Below are 16,219 nucleotides of genomic sequence, written 5' to 3'. Positions count from 1 at the left end.
GACCTCGAGGAAGGTCCTTGCCCATATTAAGACCAAAGAATTGTGGAGCACATAGGCTCGAAACCTTCAAACAGTCAGACCATTAAAACCTCTGATGAAGTCCCACATGGGCTTGAGACCATCAAGACCATTGTGAAATTAGACATCAGTATTGGGCTTTGAGACCTGGGGTTGATTAACCCTTGAAAAGCCTTAAGATCTTGTTGAGACCCTTGGAAGCACAGCCATAACTGCTGTGGGTCTCCAGTGGAAATCCAGAGGAAACCAAGATTCACACTGGGGCACTCTGACTGCACGCCTAACAGCTCTGCTTTTGCCACTTGAAACCCATTGCTGCAGAGGACAAAATGGAGGGAGGAGAGCGAGAGAAGGAAGAGAAAAAGTAAAAAGCTTTCTGGAAACCTAGCAAACTTTTCCTGCAGAGGGTCTCACTAGAGGTTAGAAATTCTCTAGAAACAACCTCGTTGAAGTAAGAAGTGAGAGATGCGCTGTTAGGGAAGCAAAAAAAGCATGCCTTTATTATTAAAAACCTGTTTAAGTGATGCATCCATCTTTGAACTAATAAATGTGTGATGACCATTACAACAGAGAGAGAGAAATCCATATTTGAGAATCACAGAGCATCAGCCATCCACACTGACTGCACATTGAAGACATTGGAGATTGTAATTGGCTTAACCAATCAGTGGACTGGCTCCCTCATAGAAGTCCTGTGCCCACTGCTTAACTCACCCACACAATGTGTTAAGTGCAGTGCTGCCATGTTTAATGCAGTTTCATTTTAAAGTATTAACCTTAATCATACAGTATTTAGTTAATTGTGTGATGTGTTCCAGCCAAAAGGGTTTTGTGTTCCAAACATTTTAATGCTTTGTACTGTAGACACTCCAGCTTTAAGAGTTCAAAATAGGAAACTACGAGAACGTTTTGGAATTCAGAGGAAAACACCTTTTCCCCTTACTTTTTTGTGTGTAGGACTGTAACATTTACAGTATGAACCAAAACGTTGTCATATTCATAACATATTCATATAACTAACGAAGTTCGCAACCAAAAGCTTGGAAGCACTAGAACATTCAGACAAATCCACACGTAGCGCTCCTTAGCAGTTTACACTTTTTTATTTTTATTATCTTTTTATTTTTAACGATGTATATTTAACTTTTTTATGATGCGTCTTCTGCGCACCAGAAAATATCCCTCCGTGATTGAAAAAGTCCGCTCACACAGTTTGTGGCCACACAGGAAAACAAAAACTTAAATTCCGTCTCAAATAAATATGACGCCTTTGAAATGTGCCTTTACTTGTTCACCAAAGACGGGGCAACCGTTTGCACCTCTATTGTTCTCGCTGGATAGGTTTCAGGGAGAAACCTAGACCCGACCCCTTTGCCCCCCGCTTTCCAAACGCGCGGTGACCCGGATGCAGTCGGGCTGCGGATCGAGGCCCTGCGCTCCGGGAGCTGCTGGCCAGTCGAGCGAGATTTACAAGGCTGGGCGACGGGAGAGCAGCTGGCTCGGCTTGTTTGCTCTCTGTTTACCAGCGTTTTCGCCGGATTTTGTTCCCGACGACGCGCGGACTCGGGAGGCACAAAGGACGACAGCGAGAAGTTGGTGAAAAAAAATTGTCGAAGGGGGTGTTGTTGTTTTTTTTGCGGGGAAAAGGGAGAAAGCAACCGCTGGTGAAGTTTGGAGCTTGTTTTTTTTTTTGGCGCTCTGGCACGTAGAGGGAGAGGAGACGGAGTTGGGTTTGGGGTTGGTTTCTTTTTCCTCCTCTCCTTCGAGTCGGGAAAAGGGATTTACACGGCACAGCTACACGGGCGCACGGGAGTCCGGACGCGCGTATCCAGTGGGACTTCTCCGCGACTTTCCCCGAGCCTCCGTTTCCCGTAAGTTCACCAAAGTTTTGATTCATTTCTGGAAAACGGCGCTGGCTGGCTCTGCAGGGTCCCCCCCTTCCCCACTGCGCTATCCCGGGCGCTGCGGTCACTGCGGAGGCTGCTGGCCGAGGGGTGCCCGCAGGTCCGTGACAGATCCGCCGTGCGGGCTGGCGAGCGCCTCGCAGACCCCGCTCTCCCCTCGACCGGGAGTTTCTCCGCACGCTTTCGGGTGCGTGTTTTTTTATGCTTGTGTGGGCTTTAAGAAACTGGGGTGGTGGTGGTGGTTTCGCTTTGCTATGCGGTGAGGGAGGGGGGGAAAAGTTGAGACGCCTTAAAACTTTAAAACAAACCTTGTATTTACGGTTGGGGCCGACGTGTCCGCTGAGTTTTTTTTTTTATTCTGCTTGGGAAGAGCCCGCTTGCGAGTTATTTTCGTCCGTGGCAGTGGGGGCAGCCCGGGTGCCTGTGTTGTGGCACGTATCTGGGTTCATTCAAAACTTTGCTGGGTCGCCAGAGCTGGGGGGAGGCATTGCGTTTGTGTGTGTGTGTGAGGAGGAGGAGGGGGGGGGGGGGGGTTAAATAATAAAGCGAAGCTTTACGTCTTCTTTCTGTGCAGCGGCGAAGATAGAGGTAGTTACGCATGCATGTAAAACCCTCTGTATATACCGTCGTATTTGAGAAAACGTTGATTTCTTGTACAGCTGGACCCCCTGGGACTTGGATTCGTAACTGGGCTTTGAAATAACACCCTGCAATTAACGTGTGGTTAATGGTGGGGCTAGTTACACTTAATTGGAATTATTGCGTCTAATTATCCAAAGGGGGGGGGGGTGTCCCTTGATGTAATTGGAAACAGTGAAACGGTTCGTTTTGGAGTTTCGTTAATCGCTTTTTTTTTAAATAACCAACAGGTAAAAGGAGTTTTTTTATGGACAAAAAAACATAATTTAAGAGCGCACACGGTTGAACTTGCTTCAAAACAAAATGCTCGGCGTGGTAAACAGCTTCTTAAGACGCGTCCGCGGTTGTAAAGTTGCGGGACGCTGCGACGGGGGCTGGAGACATTGCTGTTTGTTCGTGTGGAGGGAAAGGGAGGGGGGGGTGTTTGCCTGGACGGGGGTTTTGCTCGGCGAGGCTGCGGCTGAGGAGTAATGAGGTAACTCGAGGGAGAAAGGGCTGGCGCAGCGCCAGGGGGTTTAACTAGTAGCCAGTGCGCGGACCCACGTTACCCCCCGCCGGCGAGCTCCTCGAGTGAAAAGGAGCTGCGTTTTGTGTGCGAGGGAATTGGTCCGACCCGAATAACGGAATACAATTCTCTGCCTTTCTTGCTAGTCTTAAAATTATTGGGGCTGACATTTACGCCTTTATAGTTTTTTTGGAAGTCCAGGGAGAGAGAGAAAACAGACGTTTTCAAATTCAAGTCAGGTATTTTGTTCAGACTTGGTAGTAGCCTGTCTGTTATACTCCCATCTATTGTTTTAAGATAATCCTTGTGCAAGAAATACTTTATGGTTTCTTAAGTGTTTTGCCTGGGTGTTGTCTAGGAATTATTGTTAATCTAGACTCAGTGTTCTTAATGTAGCCTTCTCTCAAATGAAAAGTGTGGTTTTGTTAATTGCACATAGGACAATTGTGCCCATTTTTTTTATTTCTACCTTCGTTTTATCGGAGTTTGTAGTGATGTACAACACTGGTAATATTTCTGTAGCGCCGACAAGTCTTATTTTCGTATTTACCTGGTGACTATCGTGGTTATTTTCGATATTTTGGTGTCATACGAAGCATTATATCACCTTGGTGTTTTAAACCGCGAACCGTCTGGGTAGCTTCTTAAGATTCCCAGAAAATTGGCTGAAAAGTTAAATTTACTTCGAAAAGCAGACAGACAGGAAAACGAGTAATTTCATCCCACAGTTCGTAATTGTTAGCTACCCATGAACGGGAGAACGCCGTGTCAGTCAGAACAGTAATAACCAGCTTACTTTCACTCCGGTCCTGAGAGGGTTTGTTCTTCCCGAATTCGCAGATTTTTGTCTTGTGTGTTCATGGAGTAGCCAAAACCTTTTGATCGGTGTTTGTTCTGGACAAAAAAGAAAAACGAACGTTTCGAGCACTGAAAAAGGGTTATAGCAACACTTCAATTAGGATACAAGCTTATTTATGCTAAAAAAATCAAACGGAACCCCACAGCACTGGGAAGTATTTGAACATTTCGGACCGCTAAGTTAATATTGTGTGTTACAAAATCTTGCGAAATCCACATTTTTTATACTATTTAGTCTCATAGTCATACAATCCTCGTGTTATGTCTATTTCCTACACTTTGCAACCAACTCAAAATATTTTTTCGGACCTTAATACTGTGAGCACTTTAAAACCAATGCAAAGAATTTTCGAGAACGAAATACAAAGCAAATACAAACCCTTTTAGTGGTGCTTTGATAGTTGTCGACAGTATCTTTCAGTAGGAGCATTAAATGAAACAATTTAACAACTTCTCTGCTCTACACAGTTTCAGGAGCTTCAGATTAAAAAAGAACGAGAGAAGGCTCATAGAAAACTTGTAGATACAGGAGAAATTGTGGCTGCTTTTCCACGTCAGCTTAACTGTAGTTACTTAAGTGTAAAAAGGTTTGTGGCTTTGATTTGGACTCCCTTTAAATTGCCTTAAGAGAGCCATTTTGTTCAAAATAAATGTAGAGTCTGATTGTTTTAAGCTTCTTCCATAAAAGTACAAATACACAGGCAAAACAAGTTGCATAAAATCACACGAAGGAAATCAAAACAACAGTAGGAAATCAAAGGGTAAAAAAGCTTTTCCAGAGGAATATTCCCATCACTGTTTTTTGGATTGCTTCATTCAGATAATTAACTCTTGGGTGCTGTGGAATATAGCATGTGTATTGTTTTCCCTCTTTGTGATACTGTACCTCATACTGTACTTGGCAGATACATCTGTGAGCCTATAGGTTTAGTGTCTCAGTGCTCCTCCTCGGCAAAAATATATCAAGTGGGGGGTGTTTGTCGATCTCCTGGTCACATTCCTGTAACTCCTGTTAGATAAGAAACAGTTCTGTGAGACCTGCACGTGTGTGGCACTGTTCATCCCAGATCACTTTACATAACAGAGAGGATGCATGTCCCCAACCTCCCAAGGTTGGGCTGCCCCCAATACTCAGCCGGTCAGGTGCAGGAGACTGGAATCGCTTCACTGATTGAATTAACGGGGGGGGATTAGGTGTTTTAGGGTGTGCCAGCCCAGAGTGGAATTTAGCCAGGACTCCAGGGTTAATGGCCCTAGGTTTTCTAACTGGGCCACGGCCATTGAGATCCTGGGTTTAACATCTCATTTGAAGGATGACTTTCAGCACAGTGCCCCCCCCTGTCATCACAAGGGGATGCTAGCCAGAGGCCTCTGGACCAGAGAGGATGACTGCTACTGGTCGGCCAACCGCAACCTGGTTTTCCCCGAGAGGTCACCCATTCTGCTACTGATCAGGCCCAGCCTCGCTTAGCCTCTGCGATCTGCCAGTTTGCTGAGTATTTATGAGCCTGTTGCAGTGTGGATGTGTTTTGATAGGTTAGTTAGGCAGACAGGGGACAACTGAAAAGAGCCTTTCACCTATGTAATCAACTAAGCCTAGATCAGTGGTTCCCAGCCCTGGTCCAGGATGATCACTATCTGCTGGTTTTCATTCTAACTGAGCTACAGTACATGTCCACTGCGAATTGAGGACTTAATTGATCTGCTTGCTTGTTTAGACTTGTATTTAACTTGTTTCTTTGGTCTGTCCTGAGAGTCACAAATACTCAACTTCAGCTATCCTGTTTCTAACAACCTCAGCACAGAGCTTCACACAGCCTCTCGCCAGATTGTTTTCCCATATTTCTGACTGAACAGCTCTTACCAATTGATGAACTGATGATGAGCAGACATGAGTGGGAATGACTCTGTATCAGACACTCCCGCAGTGAGTTTTTCCTTCTGCAGAGGCCCACGTAAACTGGTTACATTTCAGGTAGCACACCCCCGAATGAGGACAGTCCTGAAACTCAGATATTGGTACAGGCTGGTTACCATTACAAATCCCCTTGGATGTTTTAAGAGCTGAAAGCACATATAGAAAGATAGCCCAGACAGAGAAGTGAAATTAGGCTTTGATCAAAAAACTTGGCTGCAGTAAAAACCAGGAATGACTGTTCCCCCGGGACCAGAGGTTCTGGGTCTTTGTGAGCCCCTAGTCTAGATTATAATTGGTGAAGTGATGAAGAGCTGGTTTTCGATTTCCTGCAGCCAAGCCGTAGTGGAATAGCTGTACATGCATATGAATTTACATATTGAAGTGCTGTCATTTACATGATGCATTATCTAATAATGCAGTGTGCATGTAGAGGCAACATTAGCTGAAGCTTGATGGTCTCTGACGTGTAGGGGCATTTTTCTGTAAATTGGCTTTAACCTTTTATCAGCCCTATTACGAGTGGATGTATTTGCATTTTAGTTAGCCTGATTGCAAGATGTCCAGATATGCCACTGGAAAATCACACTTGAATTTATACCTCACACATTAACTGAGGCACTTGATACTGATCACTTGTTCTTTATAAGTGCTTTAAAAATATATTCCTTGCCATTAAATGAATATAGAGAGTGCATTTCCATTTGTGATTGCCTTTCAGCAGTTGTGTGTTTTCAAGGGATGATTGCATTTCAAGGATATGTGCGCATCGTGTAATAAAGAGGCATTTTTACTATTGTACTTTTTACGGTAAATGCTGTTTTTCTAAATATTTATTGTAAATGATTCATCATTTCAACATTTTTTACCATCTGTAAACCATTCTTTGTGTTTATTTATGCCAGCTTAGAATTCAGTGTTGCAGCCTTTTGGAGATAGCTATCTTTGTTTGTGTGCAAATACAGTGATCATACAACAAACATCCTGATGTATTAAAATGAATAATTAAGTAGAGTTTTTTGCGGATGTGGGCTCATGTCCATAAAGGTACCAATAGTGCTAAATGTAAAAAGGGCTTGTCTAAAATCCCAGCTGAGGAAAGACATTTTACAGATGTGAAAAGGCCAGTTTTGTTCTGCTTTGCTAGAAAATGAGACCCCACTACATCGTGAGCATGAGGTCATGCTTGTAAATGGCATCACGTACAAGGATATTATGCCATTATTTTGATAAGTCTTGCAATGGCATTTTTTTTATCTCACAGCTAGATATTATTAAAAAAAATAAGACAAATGTGAAAATGACATTTGTACTAAAGTATGGTGTACCATAATACCTTTCATAAGATTAGTTACCATCACCACTTTTCTTGCATTCTATGTTTGTAGACACTATTGTTACCAATTCTAAACTCAAGTGGTGGAGTGGGTTTGGAATTCTGTTTATATCCTGCCTGTACCTTAAATGAATTTATTGATTTGACTGGCTCATTTAAATATTTTATAACTGTGTCTCAATAAGTCAAACAATATTTGAACTTGTATCATACACCTCCTATAGTACTTCCATGTGATGGGGAAAGGAATTGAACTTTTGTAAGTCTTAACTCATCCCACCAAATCAGGGTATACTGTGACCTGAAGCACAGTATCTCTTTCCTCATATAATATTGTAGCAAGCAACCCAACGAACACTCATCACTAGTTATCAGTCTGTTCATTTGTTTAAATAATGAGTTAGGAGTGATGGTGAATCTTGTGATTGCCACAGTATCTTTTTACTACCTTCGATAAGTGATTTGTCTTGACCCTCACCACCAGCGAACATTATGTGGAAGTGTTTAAAAATTCAGTCTTTACCCTACATTTCCACAGTACACTTTTACAAAGATTTTTTTTTTTAATGTGGTAAATTGTAATGTACTGTTTCAGTTCTTTACACAGTATGGATACTACAGTAAGGGTCTTATACATTTTGTGTTTTGATCAAAAACATAAACTGTCATTGAACAAGACTTTGCGATACGTAATATTTCTTTACATAAAAATCTCTTTTTCATATGTGAAATGCAGTCTTAGAGTCAAGTCTGTTTGCCATAATTTTCAAATATTCAGCAAGGTCCAAATATCTAATATATATTCACAACTCACAACAGTCCAGTTCCGAGCAGTTAAACCTGTACTGTACTTAAAAAAAAAGGAGCAGTCAGGCTTAGCTTCAAAATGAGCATCCCAAGCCAGTCGGGTACAGAGCAACAAAGGCTAGACGCAAGAGGAGGCAGTTCATCGATCCAAGATGATAGTTAATTGATACAACAGTTGTCAGCTGGCTCCGAAATTGATATCTCTTTAGAATGCTGATCCCCGTAGAAAATCTTGAGTTGATGTGTTGCGTTTAGCTCTTTGAAGGCATTGCAACGTAGCCACCCTAAACATACATGAGTCACTTCAGTGTCTCCCTGCTAGATACTGTGCAAACTGCACTGGCTTTGTGTATATAGTGCGTTGTTGAACCTGGATCTGAGTCCTGTGTTCCATACTTCCTATAATTTTGTAAATGTTTACTGCTACTTGCTGCTACCTCTTTCTCCTTTCATATAAAACTCTCTGTTTTAACTAAGGTTATAATTAAGGACTAGGTCCAGAGGTTCTTTGGGCACTGGTGACCATAACGCTGACCTCTCGTTCCTGTGTGTTTAAAATGTGAAGTGGCACTCGACATTGAAAACTAGTCTGAGCTGCTGGCTCCAGCTTGGCTTCCCACCACCTGCCTGTTGGTGAAGATCTCCAGTGGAGTCTGCTGTATTATAGTCATCAGACAAGGCAGGTATTAGTCTTCCATGGACTGTTTGAGATCAGTGGGTATTAATTGTCAAATTGTCACGCAAGTAAATCAATGAGCAGTATTGAGCTATTGAACAGCATGAACTTTGACTTGATTTTATTCTTGTTTTACATGTGTGTGTTCCGAATGGCAAGTGAAGATGTGATGGGTGGATGCTGTTTATTATTGGCTTTATATTGTCTTGTTGGATTGTGTGTCTTTAACTGTATGAGCTCACCAAATCAAATTCACGCAGCTGGTTGTTATGGCAATAAAGCATTGAAACACTGAAGATGTTGGAGACCTTTTGTATTGCATGGTTTTAGTATTTTTTTAAATCTGCTTTTAATGGAACCTTTTATCATTGGTGTTTCATTTACATTTGACGTACTGTTCTTCTGCACTTCTAGATTGGTCTGTGGTGCCAGTGAGTATCCACCGGATTTTCAGAACAGTATGTAATGTAATTGCAGTTTCAATCAGATTGGTTATGGACACATTGTTTAAATTCAACTCGAATGCTTAGTGGAATTTAGCTGCATTACCTGAATTTAACTGCATTACCATATTTTCTAATACTTAACCTACAAATGAAGACCAGTATAACATCAAAATTGCCACTGAAGGTTAAAATCTTTATTTGTAAGTGATCTGAACTTTACAGTCACAGTGTATCATGAGCTCCTGCCTTGTAAGTGATTTGGCTGCAATGTGTTGTGCATATCTCAACTCTTAATATGCAGTGTCTGTTCAGAGTTTGAAGAGAAGAGGTTGGGAGGTCTCTAAGAAAGCTGCCAAGGTGCCTTTTATATGTAATTTGCAGGGGAGTTGAAACTGTTTGTTTCAGTGTGTGAAAGTTTCCATGCGAGATAAAACCGAAAAATCATTATTGTGTATGCCCATAACCAGCCGCATAGGAATGATGAAACATTTCAATTATTGCAGTTTTATAAGCAATCTGATTATTGTTATAAGCTTCAGCCACAATGGAGAAATACCCTTCATTTGTGCCAGCTGTAGTTTGTGCCATGTATTTCACAGGGAAATATCACTCTTATATTTGTTTTGCTACCTGTTTGTAAAACATGTGCCCTTTTTGAGATGTTTAAGTCCCAAGTCCAGCATTAGTGATTGGTATTGTATCCCTGCAACTTCAGTCCTTTGGGTGATGGTTTTGATAAACCTTTAGTGTTACACTAGAGAAAGCGGGCTGTCAGCATTTAGTATATTTATAGCTGTATATTGGAAGATTTTTCTTGGCTATGACTGCAATAATGTATCATATTTCCCCCTGTAATTCTTGTTGGGTTTCATCTTAATTTTCTGTGTAATTACTAGGAGTGTTTCATAACATTGCAATATTCCCCTAGGAAGTAATAGAAGGTATTCTTCAATAAGAAAAACACTATTCATATGATCATCTGTTTGTTGATTGCATTGTAATCCTAGTTGCTCCTCGAAAAAGCTAAACTTTGAGCAATTTTCCCAATTTGTCCAGTTTTCTTTGAGTCAAGCATCCCTGTTGGGAAGGAGGTGTTGTGCTACCCCTTTTGTTTTGGGGAGGCTCACAGTGACAAGCTGCAGTCTCGGAGTGCAGTTACGTTTTTCAGCGCTCACTGGAACAGGCTCATTACTATCATTGCTATTGTGAATTCTTATCTTGCTATTCCAAGAAGAAAAGCCGAAATAAAATGTATGCAAAAACATGGTTTTGCTGTTCTGAATTATTTGCAGAAACGTCCTAATCATGCAGGCTTTCGCTAGCATTATTTGCATCTATGCAAGTTTTGGCCATATTTATACAGGTGTGCTGTGCCCATAGTGAGCTGAGATGCGGGTAACTCTCAAATGAAAATGATCAAAAGGACATTTTTCCAGGACAGCAATTTTGTCCAGAATCCCCCATAAGTGCTGGACTGGGTTCAGATCTGGTGACTGAGAAAGTCATGACCTTTAGAGAACATCAGGGTCAGGCTCATCAAACCACTGGGTGACCACGTGCGCTCTGTGGGTGGGATCATTGTCACCCTGGAGACACCCTTCCTGCCAGCAAAGAAATGCTGAAACCCGGGGTGAAGATGATCAGTGTCATTAAGTAGCAAGTCACATTGACCTTGTATTCCTCAGAGATTGAGAGCACTGGAACCGTGCCAGGACAGTGTGCCCCACAACACTGCAGACACATCAGAGCCCTTTACCGCTGTGAACAGGCAACTGGGGCTGTAGAGGTCTTTAGATTGGCTCCAGTCTAGCGAGATGTGCTGGTCTGTTTGCACCACTGGACACAGAGTTGTGATGAGCGGTTTGTGCGCTGAAGTCTGACTGTAGCGCTCTTCTTTGTGGAGTTGTTCATGAAGCTGGCTGCATGCGCCCCAGGTTGACATCTGCAGTTACTCCTGTGCTGTGCCTTGCATTCTGAATTAATGCACAGCTGTCGAGCTGCTGGAGTATGTGCTTCTGCCCGCTGTTGCCCTTTGCTGCTGATGTCTTTCTGTCTGTGTTTCATGCCAACACGACAGACTCCGCTGCTCGTGAAACGTGAGCAAGCTGAGCTCTCTTGGTGACTGGAACTGCTGCTAAAGGCGCGCACAGTCAGATGGGTGATAAAAAAAAGTAACGTTCATATCTCAAGACCTTCCATCGCTTACGTTCTCATAGGCTAATGACATTGATTGCTTTTTCTAGTTTGAGTTAAGTGGCACTACCTTGGGGCGTGTTTTTTCGGTTTGTCTCCGGATTTAAAGAACTCTCCAGTTTTCACTTCTGTGCGATAAAAGGCTATGTTTACGGTGTTACAATTGCCAGTTTTTATGAAATTGAATTAAACGTTTCTTTCACTTCATTCTGACTGTGTTCAGTCAACAAGTTGTTTCATCTGCGTTTTGAATAATGAGGTTGTGGAGCTGGTCAGCAGCATGTTTAGAAGTGAAGCCTGAAATATTTGGCTTGAACCAGGAGTGGAACAAGTTGCCCATGTCTCGGAGGCTTTTACACTTTTAACATTTAAAGACCAGTAACGCAACTACCAGTTTTGTATAACTCTTAATGCTGAATGAAATGTGACACAGTTTGAATATTTCTGGTAGTTAAATCTTTTTTTCTGCAGTTTCAACTACAATATTGTTCATTGTCAAATTAAATTGGGAAACATACATGTTGTGTGTATATTGTAGGACAGTAACTTGACAAGTGGATTTTACAAGCAAAGTTTTCCCTGGATAAGGGTTTTTCAGGAATTTCATACCCCTGAATAATTTGCCTTCCTCAGCCTTGTCCTTGTACTGCTGGTCAATGTTCTATTCTTCTTATTTTTCATTGAAATGTTATATCAATAAGTATTGTATTCCGTTAAAAGGATTTTCCTTAAGAGACAGTCTGTCTTTCTACTCCTATTTTTCGAAGGTTTGTCTTTGAACACTTTACATTTCTGCTGTTTTATCTGGCTTTGGTCATTTACCTGGTAATAACTGGTTTTGCTGCAACCCTGCTTTACAGTCTAGTGTCTTTATATATATATATGTTGTTTTCAAAACTGAAGTGAGAAGTTATCACCTAGACCTGTGATCGTTTTGTTTTCTTTAATAGTTATCTGTGTTTTCCACATTATTCAAATTTGTTTAGTGCTTCTGTTTTGTCTTGGGGGAGATTGGTGACTCCCCAATAATGGAACTGCCAGTGTAAGTCCTCCTGGAGTCGTGGATGTCATCTGCAGTGATGGTGTGTCTTGGGCTGACTGATTTCAGTGTGAAGAATTGTACAGCTCTGCCTTTCTTTGATTTTAAGTACTTATAGCAGGGCTGTGCATCTTGCATCCTTTCTGATACTTGTCTACAGCCAGCATCTTATTTAATTGAACATAAGCAGGATCAGTATAGCAATATAGCACTTTAGGGATGATTTCTTTAAACTGCTTTTCCGCCTTAAAAGGAAAAATGTTTTTTTTGTGTGTTGCTAAATGAAAGTCTAGTGTATTCGAGTCTGTACTAGAGCACGACGGGAGAACATGTAATTTGCAATCAAATATTCATTTGATATCTTTCCTTAATGCTACCAGCATAACTGACAAGTTTAATTTAATATGCTAACTGCTTTAATGGTTAATTTGGTAGTTTGAAATGATGGATAAGATTGAAATTGACTCTTTCCGTTTAAGGATTATTGTCTTATTTTTATTTGGATAAATGAAAGTGCAGTGTTCAGTTTTTCCAGTTCTTCTGTAGGGCATATGGTATTAACAATTATGTAACTCTCTGCACCGATACACCCTGTAGCTTAGTGTGAATTCTTTCTTTTCAGTTATTTTCTGAGCTGTACATATGTTCTGCATTTGAAGTGCTCGGTTAACCTAGAAGGGAAGGAATGTGTTCCCAGCGCTCAGTCCTGAAGAGGGTGTGACAGCGATGTTCCATGACAGCGCAACACATTGGCGAGAATCCTCTGTCAGCGGATGGGAGCCAAGAGAGGACAGGTAGTGAGAGGCTAAAGGGACAGTCACTGATGATGGTTTTCTGTGTCAGGTTTGTGCCCAAAAGGATTTGAGCGGCAAGCAGTGTTAGTGCCTGTGGTTTGTATACACCGGTTTTAGAATTAGTGTTACTGCATGACTGCATTGATGCTGTGAAATACTGTAGTACTCTAACTCCCAGGCTCACTAAACACTTGCTTATCTAGACTTCCGCCGAGCGCTTTCTTTTCCCGCAATATTTAGCGGAGACTGTACCACAGCGTACCCAGTAGTCCTCTTTAGTTCCAGTTTTAATCAATTGCTTACATTTACTTTATTATTTTTTATCTCGATGCCAAGCTGTATGTAGCTGTGCCCACTCTGCGTTGCCTCACTCCGAGTCAACTGTGGAAGTGAACAGCCAAAGTCTGGTTGCAGTTGGGGAGATCAGGAAATGTCTGTTGCTTAAGACTAAACAAATGACAGCAACTGGTATGCATTTTCCATTTTTCTTTCATTTCGCGGATGTGTTTTGAGCTGGCCATATTTACCATCTCAAGCACAGCACAGGGAGGTCTCGTTTTGTCTGTCGTGGAAGCGCGCGGCTCCTTCCGATTGCCTGACAGCAAGATGTGGGTTGGAAGAGGCATTAGGCGCTGCTCTAGTAAACATCATCGGGGCGCTGTCTGATTAAACGCATCCGTCTGGTGAGTGTGGATTTGAAGTGAGTAACTGCATGAAGACTGTGCTCTGAAGTTTAACCCGTTTCATTAATGAGCCTGTTTCAGCATTTGTTGTTGTATGATCTAAAATAATTTCCTGTGATTTTTGAGAAACGAGAGCCTTAAGAGTTACCAGATTTCTTTCTAGCTAGTTGTTTAAAGTTACCTTTCTGACGAATAACCGCTAAAATGACAGGAAAATGGAGATTCTGATGTATAATCTGGCATGGCTGGCAGTTTTGCAGTATTTAAGAGCAGCCCTGGCGCAGTCCATGTTTTGAAAGGAAAAGCGAAGGAGCAGCTTATTTTACAACAAGCTGCACAATGACTACAGCCTCACAGCAAGGGTGCATTCAAGAAGCAGCAAATCCATCTCTTCCAGCACGAGAAGCTTGGAATGCCAGTCATTTTAAAATGTCAAGATTGGGGCGTATCCCAGGGGTTTGGAAAGAATGTGGGCTTTTAGGTATTGAAAGATATTCTGGCTTTCCTAGTGAGGAAGTGTATTCAGAGGGCTATTTGAACAGGTAAGCTTTCGTCGTTAATTTAAAACATAAAGGCTCCGAATGTGGATGGATGAAAGACAGGACCAGAATCTCACACTTGCAGACCAGACTTCTGGTACTAGGTTTTGAACTTCAGAAGATAGGCGCTGTTGTAAGTAAGAAAAACAAACAAGTGATGCATTGTAAGGATCTTTATCCTTTTGCTTAATGATATTGCGTTTGCTTACAATTGCCAAAATCTAAAGATTGTCAGTTTGCTTAACCATCATCTTTAAAGTTAAATTGTCTTCTGCCGTGGCACTTCACAGTTTGCAGGACAGTGGAAAGTTTTGTGTTCATAACCTTGGAAAGGTTTAGATGGGCGAATAGGTGTGTCTGAACTGAATTACCGCTGCGCTTTTTGAATTGGTCAGAAGTGATGCCTAAGCCATGCTGGGTCTAAATCAATACGGGTCTAGTGTAGAGAAGCAATCCAGAATCTCCGACTTTCCTAGACTTTAGTAGGGCTTTCTCTTTTAATCTCTGAAATTTCAAAATTAATTTAATTAATTAATTTTGAAAACGCTGTTTTCAAAAGAAATGTTTTTGATGAAATAGCAATATTTTTGCTGGATTTCAGTGTATGTGGTAGGGGGAGATTTTGATTCCATTAAGCAATGATTCAGAAAATATTCGAGCCCCCTTTTGTTTCTATGCTTTTGCTCCATTTTAAAACGGATCAGTCTGACCCATAAGTGAATCGTGTACTTTCTCAATCATTGTATAAAAAAGCTCTGAATTCTGTTAAAAATGTAGTACAAATTTGAACTTTCTCTAATGTTGTGCTGCACATTCTTTTAGACCCGGAGATGGCTGTTTCACTGTGCTGTCTCTGGCTTGCAGCGTGCCGAAGAAACGGCAATGACCTGTTGCTACCAGCCGCCCACAGACAGCCACACAAGACTGCCAGGGCATGATAAACATGCTAATGCGAGTGGCTGAATCACATCTGAGTCACCAGGGTTTTGATGTCTCTGTTAGTTGAGTCTGCCTGCCTGCACTGGCTATCTGCAGGCAAAAGGTTTTCATGCCTCTCCGGTCCAGGAAGAGATTCTCTGGCTTCTTGAGTGGCAGTGAAGGGAGGCGCACAGCCTTAGTGAAACTCGCTTGAAACTAGCTGTGCCTCTCATTCAGGACAAGCATTAGTCAGAGTACGTCCTTCTTGGTAAATAATAGCTAACAAATCATATATTTAGAAGAATTTTAGCAGACATTTCTTATCACAGGGCACTGGTTTGACTAAAAGCAGCCAAGCAAACAGCTCTGTATTTGTTGTTCTTTACAGTGCTGAGGACGTAATTACACAGCCGAAACTGAAGTGAAGCAGAGCTTGAGGTCAGACACTTTTCCTGTGGATTTGGAAATCACACTGCTTTTTTTTTTTCCCCCCATGCAGGAAGCCAACTTGAAATCTAAAATTGGGCATCTAAATCTGCACGATTTGTTCTTTTTCTAATCAAAATGTTTGTTTTGTAATGCTCTGCTCTTCGGAACTCGAGATCATTAAGCCCTGGAAGTATATGTTGTAGTAACACGTGTTTGCCTTGTGGTTCCATCGCAAATCGTTTGGCGAATTGCAAGCAACTGTCATTGTGCCTCTTTTGGCACAACGAAATTTAACTGAAATGCCCCTGAAGACCATGTGCATGTGTTTTTGCAGAAGGAACTTTTTCAGTGAAAGGATTGTATTGTTTCCTGATGGTCAAACTAAAAGCAGAAGCAAAAATTGGCATTACAGATTCTTCTGTTACTGTTGGAGCAAGCGACTTTTTAAGTGCTTGGTAGTTGTTCTGCAGTTGTATGCAACTCCAGCATAAAGGCACTATAGGTAATTAGAAGAAATATG

General features: G+C 41.7%; 1 protein-coding gene across 1 annotated transcript in view; it reads left to right on the top strand.

Moving 5' to 3' along the window:
* The first annotated feature begins 1,423 nt into the window (after window positions 1–1,423).
* Window positions 1,424–16,219, top strand: part of frs2a (fibroblast growth factor receptor substrate 2a) — a 49,735-nt gene continuing 34,939 nt past the window's right edge. The window contains exon 1 of the mRNA XM_088922563.1: window positions 1,424–1,889. The gene's annotated coding sequence lies outside the window, so the exon portion shown is untranslated. The remainder of the gene's footprint in view (window positions 1,890–16,219) is intronic.

Source organism: Atractosteus spatula, chromosome 8, assembly GCF_055471065.1.
Source record: "Atractosteus spatula isolate fAtrSpa1 chromosome 8, fAtrSpa1.hap1, whole genome shotgun sequence".
In the NCBI taxonomy this organism is placed as follows: domain Eukaryota; kingdom Metazoa; phylum Chordata; class Actinopteri; order Semionotiformes; family Lepisosteidae; genus Atractosteus; species Atractosteus spatula.
The sequence above is the reverse complement of the archived record's forward strand: the minus strand, read 5'-3'. Positions and strand labels throughout refer to the sequence as shown.